The following is an 11619-nucleotide window of genomic DNA, read 5'->3' on the forward strand; positions in this document are numbered from 1 at the left end:
CAAATGTGGAATTAATGCCTAATTCGTTTAAAATACAGTTATAATAATGAGCCTTACAAATGCAATGTTGTTGCAAGCTTTGTGGGTTATTTCTTTTATCTCTTTTGGTTTACTAAACACAGAAGGATAGATGTTACTGTAGCAACATTCCACTGGATATGAGGTTTATATCTCTCAACTGATTCGATACACAAGAGCTTGTTCTGCCTGCTTATGGTCAGTTTTTAAATCGAAGCAGGCCATTGAAAAACAAGTTGATGGTGCAGGGGATCCAACAGTTTCGTTTAAAGTAAGCATTTCGCAAATTCTATGGTCGTTTTAACGATCGAGTTTGCCAATACAATCTCTCATTGGGTCAAATGCTGTCCGACTTGTTTTATACCGACTGTTAAGACGTTTCTTGGCACTGTGATTTTGACTACGGATAACTCCGTTTGCCTGATCAAGATATGGGTTCACGACGGGTGTGACCGGTCAACAGGAGATGCTTACTCCTCCTAGGCACCTGATGCCACCTCTGGTACATCCGATGGTCCGTGTTTGCCCAACTATCTATTTTATATTGCTGATGGGAGTTATGAGATTGATCAATATTCGTTATCTTCACCTTTCATTACAGTATAGGTTTTATTTAAACCATGTTTAGATTTCACACTAAAATATAATATAAATTATCAGTAAAGAATTGTGATATTTTTAAAGGTATAGAAATATAGATATGGTCATAGACATATATGTCTATGTCTCACATTAAAGAAGAAATCACTCTAATTTCAAGTGTCGGGATTTAGTAGTTGGTACAACGTGAAGTATACAGATGACACAACCATATATACATATACCAGCCCCTGCAAGATTACTCAAAGGGAGGCCTGGCCCTTTCTGTTTAAGTTTGAAGACCTAATTGATCATTGTGCAGTTTCACAATTAAGATTAACTTTGTTTTTATTCTGTATTTTGTTTTCGTTTGGTGGCACAAAATTGAAATTTCAATGGGCGGTAACTCTTTCAGTTTGCATCTTAGCCCCATATCCTTTGCACCATTATATTGCAATTTGGAAAACCTTTCTAGTGATACATGTATACCTATTCAAAATCAACTGTAAGTAAATCGATCGTGTTTGTGACTGTGTATATTGTTAAAATGGTTATCAATGGAATTAATATGTTTAGAAAGATTATTAATTGTGTAAGCATTGTAAGCAAAAGAAAGATAACTCTCTGGTACGAAAGAACGGTATTAATTTCCCCCCAGAAATGACAGAATTCAATTCTATACCTTATTCCTAATGGTGCCATTAGTACAAAAGTTGGCGGTTTATCAAGGGTTGACTGTTGTTACTACAGTAGGTAGATGGGGAATGTAAAATCCTCTTAGAAGCATACACCAGGATAATATTCTTGAAGTTCTTAAGCTCTGATTAAAGAATAAAGATTGCAAAAACCTATATGTACATGAATGTTGATAAAACTATTTATTATATACCGGGGTACCCATTAATGTATCGTTCTTTGATACTGTGGATTTCACAGCGTGTGATCCGGTTTTCCGGATCACCACACTGTGGTTTTCTGATTCCGTATCAGTATAATCTGAAACTGATGCCGTCACAATGACGTCAACATCCAACAACGCAACGTTATTTGTGGAAAATATTGACCGCTGCGTAAACAAAACATAATTTCATGGTATGTCTGTGTTTTTCATAATTTGGATTACATTTATTATCTTATAAATGTGGATTTAAAATGCATAAGGGAGTATATAATAAATTTATCATTACTTAAAAATACTACAGTAACTTGATCCGAAGAGTTGGATCACGTCTCGTTGACAGGCGCGGATCATCAGATCAAACTCGACGCTTCGCGTCATCTGATGATCCGCGCCTGTCAACTCGACGTAATCCGACTCTTCGGATCAAATTACTATAGTAATAATATATATATGTACATGAATGTTGATAAAATTCTATATATATGAATGTTGATAATGATCTATTTTTGTGCCTCTACAAATATGGGATATTGGAAACACACAAAAATCCATCCCAACAAATGAGAGATATACAAACTAATATAACTAAATTTTCAATTCGTGGCAAAACTTTTATGTACACTGTAAATATGTTATTGATTTATTACACCATTATCTCATACATATCCTGTATCTGCAGTTGAAATATTTAGCCTTCATTTGTCTCTCACCACTTTCCTTAGTAAAGATACCTGGCCTGGGGGTATAAAACTTTTGCCGTATTCATACTCAAACTCAGCCATGTTTGTTTTGAGTATAAATCTGAGCAAGCTCCAAACAAACTCAAAAACTCTTGAACATGTACTCCATTAGAGTATGAGAATAATTTTATATAAGTTTTCGATTATGAAGTTCGAGTATGAAAACGTGCTCAAAAAGTTTTATAACTTCCAGGCCTGGTGAGCTTCTGAATCTTGTTTCATCCATCCCTCTGTCATTTCTTCTGTCAAAGGATCACTACAACAGACATTTGGTGAGATGCCTATATACTTATGGTTAGTGAGATTATGTAAAACATAAGATTTAAATCGTTGAAAAATCTCTGTTTCTTCATAACTAAAATATATGATGCAGTCTGTCCTCCATTATCTATATCTCTTACTTTTTCTTTTCCTTGTTTGTAGCTATAGTATGTACATCTCTTGTATTTTCTTTTTTATTATTCATATTTTTTCTATTCACGATTAAATAAGACGACTTATCATTATCCTTTATTTATTATACCTCATTTACCACTGACTGATGGTGTGAGCGAAATAAATGAACTTGAAGCCACTGTATAGCAGAATACACTCTTGTAATATACTATTACATACTATACACGCTCTGATATGATGAAATGTCCCCATGGTTCATTGTACTATAATCATTGTCTTAATTTAGTAAGTAGACTGGAATATTTCTAGTACCTGTGCCGCTACTGATATTCACTTTTAACGCTAATAATGTACAATTACATCTTCGAACGCATCACGGATATTTGCAGAATATCAAAACATGATTTACGTCTCTGGTCCAAGAAATTAATTCCTTTTTGTCAGATTCGTGCCCAATCTTAAATGAAAATTTCCTTAAGTGTGAATCATACATTTAGCAATTTACATGTAAATGGTATGATGCTTATTTTTATTGGAACTTGAGAAAATTGACTAGAAATATACGGATAATCTTCTTTTGGAGATTTTTTGTTCCGTGCCAAGTTTCAAATGAGTGATGGACATCTCAGTTATCTTTTTCTCTCAAAGAAAAACAATTATCATTATTTATCGATTCTATGTAATTATGGATTGAATTCTGATTGTAATGATCCCCCCCCCCCAAAAAAATACAATAGAATTGGTTTTGCTCATCAAAGCGGCATAAGGGAATGGTTCTCCTATGGCAAGTCCTGTGTTAAATATTAATTTCAACTCTTCCAAACCGACGCTCTTTCGATTTGTGTTTATGTGTGAAATAATTAAATAACATTTTCTTTAATGTCATTGATAATGAATGAAGGTAAATGGATATTTAGATTGGGCAGGTAGCCCTTTTCCGAAATTGTAAATTTCACGATCCCACGATTGGTAAATGTACGAGGATGAGGACAAAACGGCCATGATGATTTAATGTTTCTATTAACATTTTTACTTCTTGATAACTACCTTCAAATTTGGCATCTTTGTGATATAAATTGTAAATTTTAGGACTCTGGCAACCCTGGGACTTCCGGAGCGGGGCAAAAACTGTCAAACATTTACCAATTTTCAAACATCTTCTCTACAATCGCACATTTGTAAGAAAAACTATATGCATGATGATGTAGAGCAGGGATGCCTCTACCAAAACTGTAAATTTTATAACTCCCAGGGTAGAGGTCCTGACTCCAAGGCTTGGTATATGCTGATTATGTATAAACATGTAATAACATGGTGAAGCTAAAATGATTTTAGAAGTATCAGGCAGTCCTTTACCAAAGTTGTAAATTTAATGACCCCCAAAGATAAGGATTTAGTTCCAGGGGGTCCAAAATTATCATAGTGATCATAGTCTTCATCATTTGAAAGACGTCGTTAATTTTGCTGATACAGTATAAAAGCTAAATGCGTATAAAGGAAATGCAAAAAGGGGTGTATTAAAAGTGAATTTTGCGACCCCACGGGTTCTGAGTCCATGATGGGTCCAAAATACTATGTTATGAAAAGCCTTTCATCAATATGGTCATGTTCGGAAGCATTTGTGTTTTAAGAACACATCTTGTTTTATAATGCTGCTGAATGATAGATTTTAGCTTAGATATGCAGAACAGGAAAATCATTAGACTTCACAGCAAGTGTGGCACGATTAAGATCCCTTGTGCTCAAAGGCGGTAAGCGCTGAGCATAGACCTAAATTGTGCAGCCGTCTTCATATGAGTGAAAAATTCTCGAGAGGGACGTTAAACAATAAACAATCAATTCAATGTTTATGAATGCAAGTTTATTTGGAGATCAGACAAAACAACCTTGTCTTTTATAAATGAGTGGGAACAAATTTGTACGTGTATTACATTCAATGAATCAATTCATTCTATTATCTTGTTGCGTAGATAAATTTCGTGCGTTGGAATTTTGTATTCGCTGAAGTTTATTTCACAAGTATTTTTACAAACGAAATCTGTGTTTGCCGTACCATAACAATAACATCTTATCGTTACAATGCATACTGTAAACAAAGGGGTACTGCTAGTACTAATGGCTCTCGGATAACCATTAATCAGTTGGAGTTTCCAATGTGGTATATCTTGTATTACTAGAGCATAATTCATATTTTGAAGTTTTTAAACTGGGAAGAAATAAATTTTACGTGCCATCACTAAAATTCTGAATAAAAGTAATTCTATTTGATAATTTGCTTTGCAAAACTAGTACATTAGATACAATGCCTTTCCACGTTTCGTAACAAATTATATACACAAATTCCAGTAAAGAAAACCAACATTAAAAATTGAATAAGCTACTTTTTAATTATATGTTCTCATTTCTATTTTGAATTTTTTAAATATAAAATGAAAGAAATTTCAAAATTCATTTTGAAATGTTAACGAAAGGGAGAATCGCTCATATACAGTGAACTAGTATTTAATAATCTAAATTAACAGTGTTATTAATTATTATAAATGAAAGGCGAAGATAACGAACAGTGATCAATCTCATAACCCCTATAAGCAATACAAAATAGATAGTTGGGCAAACACGGACCCCTGGACACACCAGGGGTGGGATCAGGTGCCTAGGAGGAGTAAGCATCCCCTGTCGACCGGTCACACCCGCCGTGAGCCCTATGTATTTCAGCGTGTTCTTTCATATCCAGCATTACACTTACTATCACTATCTATACGCGGCTGAAGTTCATCTAGACCATATGACCAGATTCAGTAGACAGCAGGACGATTTATTGGGTAGAACTTCGATTTTATCCACGTGCAACTTAAGAACAAGAAAGGTACCCGTAGAACAGAAATATAAAAAAATCGATGGCCATCACCAGATACAGGTATCTCCAAATTAGGATAATTATTATCATCGTCGGTATAGAAATCAGATAAAAGAGTGAGTTCATTGTCCAGCCTTCCGCAAATCAAATAGAATTCGTCAAAATCACGTTCCACTCATGCACCAATAACCCTTGTTCAAAATAGAGTGTACATACTAATATGATAACGATTCACTTCACCGGTAATTTTCTGACAAAAAAATCGTGTAAATTAGTAGACACAAGCTTGCCTCTTTAAACTATCATTTTATCTCCTCATAAATGTCAACATCCTTGTGAGTGATCGACTGCAGAAATTCGAGATCTGCTCATTGAAATTATGATAACGTAGATGATGGTTCTGATAGGTCATGTATAAACTGCATTTTAGAGCTTGATCTGAAACCTAAGCAAGTCTTGGTTTGCAATTCCTGTTTAAACAATAAATGCAAAATGTGCAAACAATGTAATTGACTTAAAATTTACATGTTGGTAATATACATGAAGCAGGGAGTTTTTAACTATTTTAAAAATTGGAGGAAATTGTTGACAATTTCTAATGATGAAATGAAGGGGGTTTGTGATTTTGCTGGATAATTATTGTTTTTATAGTTTGATTTTTATCAACGTAATTGATTCTTTTTACAAATCTTTGGTGTAAAAATCATTCTCATGTAAGTACGAGAAAAGTATGTTTTCGAGAATAAAGACAAATGTTCGTGTCGTCCGTCTGTCGATTGTATCACATGTAGTTAAAATGTTTATTTAAGGAATGATAGTAATTTCTCATTTTATACGATATAAAGTAAGTTGGGGCAGTTTACATGTTATATAATCCTAAAAAGCTTTTCAAAATAGTAGTATACTTGGCACCAACGCCATAGGGAACACATACACCAAAGAACTGCGAACGATAGTATTGCTTCGCCGCCTATCTTCTGATCAATCTTTAAAAGTTATAAATTTTAAATTATTTTTATGACAGTATAGATATTTAAATGAATGTTCATAAAAGTCGATTTATTTGACGAAAAAAGGGAAATAACTATAATTTGGGTTAAAATAGAGCATTTCACTATCATTAATACATGTAGCAATCAATGGAAAACGGGAATTATTATTTTTAAAATACACACCCCCTCCGTGAAACACAAACCTTCTTACAGGTATTGTAAATTGTCATTTAGTGTTGTTTCACTGGGGGAAACATATGTTTACAGACCAAAACACGGTGAAAATGATCACTCGCATTTTTTAAGGTTATCAAATGAATTTCAAAAAATGACGATTAACCATTTTTTACTCAATAACATAAAGTAATTTGACAAATCAAATGGACATTTATTTATTTCAATAAACAATTTAAAACATGGTGTTTTAAAGCTTGAGTTCAAGGAACATATTTTTCTACCCCTTATCAAAAGTTGTATTAAGAGCAATTAATTAACACTGGTATCAGATTTAATAATATATTACTAATGAATTCTACTTTGCATAAAAATTCCTCATTAGCAAAACTTTCTCGAGTACGCAAGTTGAAAATGTAGGCAGGAATCCAGAGTTATCGTGCATATTTTTTTAATGCTTCGGGACGTTCACGGTTGCTATGTAACAAGGATCACAGCCCCTTTCTCTGGTTTTCATTAAAGAATATGCTTACTAGGAGCCGGAAGGGAAACTTTAAAAAAAAAACCCTTCAAAACCGATCATATTTCATTTACTGAAATTTTGCCAAAAACGCCGCATGCAAGGCGAACGCTCTACCTTTAGACCACCGCGACAGTCTAATTGATAATGATGTAGTCAAAGGGAGGTTATGGTGTACGGAAATCAATATTTGTTTGCACTATCATTGTGTCAAATGCTGTTTGACGTGTTTCATACCGACTGTTAGGCTGTTCTTGGTACACTGATTTTGACTACGGATTACTCCGTTTACCTTATTAAGACATAGAGCTCACAGCGGGTGTGCCCGGTCGACATAATATGCTTACTCCTCCTAGGCATCTGATCCCACCTCTGGTATGTCCAGGGGTCAGTGTTTGCCCAACATTTTATTTGTATTCCTTCTGAGAGTTATGAGATTGATCACTTATTCGTTATATTCTCCTTTCACTAAGCGGTTTTAAAGCATGTGATAGACCCAAAACACATTGTCCCCTAAAATAGCCGTTATCACCTTAGGTCGTCAACGGTGACACTAAAGGAAGAACTATGGAGAGCTATATATTTAATTTGTAATATATAGTGTTCATATTAATAGTTTGAACATATTCCTCACCAAATAGATATTTGGAATAAGATTTATTTAGAGTGTATGAGGTTTTGTTGCAAAATAAAGGCGCTAGCTAGATTAACATTGGATTTTATAGCGCGTGTCTGACTTTGCAGTGTTCTAATTGCAAATGTAAAACTACAGTTTGCAATGAATAATTTTGTATTCTTTGTTCATGATATTCATGTTTTAGTTTTTAAAATTATCATTTTCATGGTGTTTTTTTTTAGAATCTAGAAGAGTTAGAAAGATACACGCATCGCACTAAGTCCAACTAATATAGCGCCTTTATTTTGCAACAAACCCCCATAACACCATTATATCCACTGTACCCCTTGCTTGTCGTAAGAGACGACTAAATGAGGCGGGCCATAAAATATCAAGACTCCGTATCACAGCAGGTGTGGCACGTTAAGATCCCTCCTTTCTTAAAGGCCAAAAGCATAGTAGGCCTGAATTTCCAGCCCTTCAGCGGCAAAGATGACGTTTTCATATGAGTGAAAAATTCTCAAGCGGGACATTATACAATATACATGTACATTTAACCCACAAAACCTATATATTTCTGGTTCCAAATACCACCAGGATTATGAATATGAGTAAAACAAGTGATACAAAGTTCTTGAACAAAATAAACCTATAGTTCTTCATCTAGTGGGCCGTGGCGTCATGTGTAAGGTTTATCTATATCTCTCACTTGTAGTTTGGTCGCGGTATATTCGCTTCGAAACCAGGAGGTTGTAAGTTAAAGCCCCGCTTCTGCCAAACCTAAGACGTAAGCATGAAAAGGGTGAAGATGACGAACAGTGATCAATCTCACAGCTACTATATGGAATACAAAATTAACAGATGGGCAAACATGGACTACTGGACATATCAGATGTGGTATCAGGTGCCTATGAGGAGTAAGCATCACCTGCCGACCGAACATACCCGCCGTGAGGCCTATATCTTGATTAAGTAAATGGAGTAATTCGTAGTCAAAATTAGTGTGTAAAGAACAGTATTTGACCCAATGATAAGTTGTATTGGCAAACTAAATCGTGATAACGATCATAGAATTTGCGAAATGCGAACTTTAAACGAGACTGTTGAAACCACTGTAACATCAACTTGTTTGTTAGTAGCCTGCCTCGATTCAAAATCTGATCATACGAAGAACAAGCTCTTGCATATCGAATCAGTTGAGACATGAACACCATATGCAGGTGATAATGGAATAGTGCTACTTGAATAAGGGAAGTGAGAATCGCAGGTCTTTTGGGTATGATGTATAACGGAAATCCCGTATCGCGGCAGACGTTGGCAAGAACCCTTACAGCTACGGTACTGAGTGTTAAGCATAGATCTAAATCGGTGATACTTCACTCCAACTGAAAGAGTCTCAATATCAGGGGAAATGCGTGCATATAGCTCATTTCCTAAGTTTTGAATTGATTGGCTATGAACGGACAAGTGTAGTAGTATGTTTTATCTTATTTTTATTAGAATAAAACCTATCATGCTAAATGTACACTTGTTAACTTATAGATCCACCCCATAAAATTTTTGTTGTCAAGTTTAAAAGGCTTGTATTGAACTTTCATTTTACAAGAGATTTTGAGGTAGCAAGTTGACAAAAGACGTAGTCTGCTGACAAGACATTTAAGATATTTTAGACCTTAGAGACTGGATAGTAAGTATTAACTTCTTTAATTGTTAACCTGTCTGTATAAATAATTTCACTTTGAAAAAAAAGGGTGTGAGTTTAAATTATCAAATTAAAGTAAAATCTTGTAATTTATATTAAAGTCGAAGAATTTGAATAACTAAGTGGTTTTATACTGATAAAATAAATAATGGTCTTAAGATTGTGTATTTTTATTGACAGATTCATTTCTGGAACATCCAGTTCATATTAATTCATAGCTAGTATATGTACTGGGCTCTGTCCCATGGAATGGAATATATTGCCTATTATGTATATCATGACATTTATTAGTTTCACAGTACTCATAATGAAATATTGTGAGATGTAAGCATAATGTATATATTTAGATTATCTAGATTAAGGGATAAACTCTTAACGTCAAATCATTTTACTGTGACTGATAATGTATGCATGGTATAATGTAAATTATTATGAAATTATATTTATGTATATTTTCTTTGTTATAAGGCCGAAAAGAAACATTCTAAGTGTATATATCAGCATCTTACATCGATAAATAAATGGATGAACCTAAGCCAGGAGTTGTGTTTTGCCTGCGACGATCAGTATTAGCTAGCCCTGTTTCATAAGCAGAACTATACATACCTCGGTATTCGATTTAGGAAGCTAAATAAACAGAAAAGCCATATAAATTTCGCATGCTTTCGTAAAAAGTTAAATTTGAAATACAGCGCAGAAACCCATGCTATTAATTGCTGTGTTTCTCAAAACAAAAATCCAATTCTCGTGGAGGAACAACCGTATTTGACTACCATGACATATTGAAACGCCATTATAAGATTGTATATGCCTAGAATTTCATACATATGTAGGCATCATTCACTTACTAGATTCTGACCTACAGTAGAAGTGTTGTGTTCCGTGTCCCTCGTTTTCACGTATAACATTGACGTTTTGTCATTGTAGTATTCCAGGGCTTCGGGATCAATCAAGCGACCACGAGATAAGAAGTTGTGTTCATACTGATATACTTTTTTGTCTTGCTCTACGCATTAAGCATTAATGATTGAAATTGTGTGTTTCTCATAAGAGAGGGATTGACGAAGGTTGTTTGATTGTCAATAAAACAATGCCTGCAACGTCAAAAAGTTTCTCATAAAAACAAATTAGATTCTGTGACAGCTAACTCTAAAATCGTTGAGGAAATTAACTTCTTTCGCATATTATAGCTGTAAAGTTTGCAGTTACTACAGACTTCACGTCTTAATTTAGCGGATATACACAGAAACCACACAATGATAATCCTTTCCAAATCCCTTTGGGGTCTGTAAATAAATAGTATTTGATCGTCTTTTTCGAATACACAGGAAAATAATGAAACCCTTAATAACAAACTAAGATCTGATGATGAACATTGCTGCAGACAAACGTCCATCTTTGGACGGGACGTATTATATATGATACAGTATGTTTGTCTGTACTAGCTTTATAAATGAAAATATTTACATTTCCAACGTATTTTCACAAAATGTAATGATGGCCATATCCTCCTGAATGCAAGGTGCGTATGAATCCTTATAAATCATACGACTGGGAATTCCGACAGAAATGAATATAAATATCAAAAATGATTTTCATTTTTAAAATACATGAGGGTATAAACTGCAACTTTCATGCCAGCATGTTTTTCATACCGTCATGTATGTTCATAATGGATTATTGTAATTGAACCTGTGTATATATTTCATGTATATTTTACTTTTGTTGCAGTACGCCCAGTTTTGCAAATTAAACGTTAATGAAAAAATGCGTATTGCGTGAATTTCGGTTTTCTTCAAATGTAATAGAAAAAACACGTTTTTGAAACTTCGTCAGCTTTGGGAGGTTGGTTGAATATTTTTAACGTCACGCTCGAGAATGATTCACTCATCATATGAGTGAAAGATTCTCGAGAGGGACGTTAAACATTATGCAATCAATTAATTAACCCTCTATAAATACACGTATATGTAGATATAGGACTCGCGGTGGGTGTAACCGGTCGACAGGGGATACTTACTCCTGCTAGGCAACTGATCCCACCTCTGGTGTGTCCAGGGGTCCGTGTTTGCCCAACTATCTATTTTGTATTCTTGTGGGAATTCTTCACATTTCATAAATATC

Source organism: Ostrea edulis, chromosome 4, assembly GCF_947568905.1.
Source record: "Ostrea edulis chromosome 4, xbOstEdul1.1, whole genome shotgun sequence".
Classification (NCBI taxonomy): Eukaryota; Metazoa; Mollusca; class Bivalvia; order Ostreida; family Ostreidae; genus Ostrea; species Ostrea edulis.